Genomic DNA, 2063 nt, shown 5'->3' with positions numbered 1-2063 from the left:
AAAAACGTGTTATATGGGAAGCGTTGTTGTTTCAGGAGTTTTGGACAAATAGTGTTCAAAACGATTTAAAGTGGAAAGTTCTAGTGTAATTAATTATTTCTAGTGGCTTAGTTTATGTTTTTTGGTTTCTGAACACTTAAATTCTCAACAAATCGTTTAAATCGGACCAGAATTAGCAAAGATACGGGTCGTTAAAGTTTTACCGTTTAATTTTCACTTATTAAGTTTTTTTTTTAAATTGAAAATTCTTAACTACGGAAAAAGACAACTTAAAAAATAGTTCTAGAGTGATTAATTGTTTTTAGTGGCTTAATGTAATTTTTTTTTTATTTTCAAACCTCTTTATTTTTATATATGGTTACAAAATACAAATATATAATACAATACATTATATATATACAATATCGTAACCAATGAAGGTCTACTGAGGTGCGATTATTGCTAGTTGAAACTTTTACCTTAATGTATGTTCTTGGGATTCGTAACACTTAAATTCTCAACAAAACAAAAACAAATCGTTTAAATCGGAACAGTATTAGCTAAGATACGACTAGTTAAAGTAACCGATTATACTGTTATTTTTATGTGATAAGTGTCAAACTGTTAAATTTCGGGAACAGTTTGGAATGACGAAGTTAATAATGGATCCTAATTGGAAAATAATAGTATGAATATTTCCAGTCACAAGATGAATAAAAAAAAAAGGAATCATACTAAAATTATCTTTAATTGGTGTTTAAGAATACTCTTATTATGGAATTTACATTAAAAATTCCATTCTTTACTAAGTGATAATTAATTGTTTTGAAATATTTTTTTATTTTATTTTTTAAATGAATTCATTGTTTTATTGTTTTTGACGATTTTATTTTTAGAAAGCGAATGTGTACTTTATACCGTCGCAAAGGAAACCAGAACCACTTTCACCTTTCTGTCGATTTAAGATAAATTAGTTCAGAAGCCTATTAAAAGAGAATACTTACCTGGAATTTTAAATTTAAGTTAGTACAATTACATGTTCTTAACTTTTTTTCATGAACATGAATCTGAGACAATTTTAGTTTATTTAAACCATACAACCATAATATTTAAATTTTATATAAGGGTGATTTTAGAATAATATCCGAGATTCTAGTTTTCTGTTAAAAAAAAAAATATTTTTTACAGTTTTGTAAAACAGTTATTAGTTGAGAGAATAAAAATACAAATTCTGCAACTACTTGAAACTAGGTTACTTTTTTTAAATTACATAACAAGTACTTTAAACTGCCACAAGTTGATGTATTGAAATACGGCATATAACTAAACAAATAACAACTGATAACGAAAACCTAGCAACTCCCACACTGGCCTGTCCTTCGATAGTGAGAACGATTTCATAAACAACTTCATTTACAGTCCAATTAGCTTTATTCCAAGGTAACAATATGACGCCAAAACGTAGAATGAATAAATATAATAATAAAAGTATGTAGCGAATCAATTGATCAATTTTTTTTCCCCAAGATCTAAAATAACTAAATTTTGGTCTCCCCTGGTTTCACGAGTTCTTTTTAAATATAAAAAGGTAACCAAAACCATTGATGGAATTTTTGTGATATGTTGTAATTATTAGTTCAAAATCGCGAAGAACGCAAATGTGTAATGATGTGTACACAGATAACTTGGTCTAAATAAAAATGGGTTCAAAGAAATTATTTGCGTTTATTTTCTTTTTATATGAAGGTGAGATGTATTTATTGTTATTAAATGTATTTAGTAAGCCTAACGTTGCGTTATTCAAATTTCGTTTACTGAATCCTCAGCTCAGAACACGATCGTAGAAACGTTTACGAAAGGAATCAATTACAGCTTTTGACCATGATTAAAAAATTAGGTAATTTATAACTTTTAAAAAACTTTTATTAAAATAAAACCTTCTACCACACTCAAGGGCAATAAGTATTAGGGGTGTAAGCAGACAATCATACCACATAAATAAATAATATTAATCACAAAATTTCAATAAAATAATTAAGTATAAAATAAATAAAGTATATACACGTCATGTTATATTATACACA

The 2063-nt window shown here is 26.8% G+C and overlaps 1 non-coding gene across 1 annotated transcript; it reads left to right on the top strand.

Moving 5' to 3' along the window:
* The first annotated feature begins 384 nt into the window (after positions 1-384).
* Positions 385-521, top strand: LOC112211240 (U4 spliceosomal RNA). Its single transcript, XR_010844449.1, has one exon. It is a non-coding gene; the product is annotated as a U4 spliceosomal RNA (small nuclear RNA).
* The last annotated feature ends 1542 nt before the right edge of the window (positions 522-2063 follow it).

This window comes from Halyomorpha halys, unplaced genomic scaffold, assembly GCF_000696795.3.
Source record: "Halyomorpha halys isolate HHAL.00 unplaced genomic scaffold, Hhal_1.1 Scaffold577.1, whole genome shotgun sequence".
Classification (NCBI taxonomy): domain Eukaryota; kingdom Metazoa; phylum Arthropoda; class Insecta; order Hemiptera; family Pentatomidae; genus Halyomorpha; species Halyomorpha halys.
The sequence above is the reverse complement of the archived record's forward strand: the minus strand, read 5'-3'. Positions and strand labels throughout refer to the sequence as shown.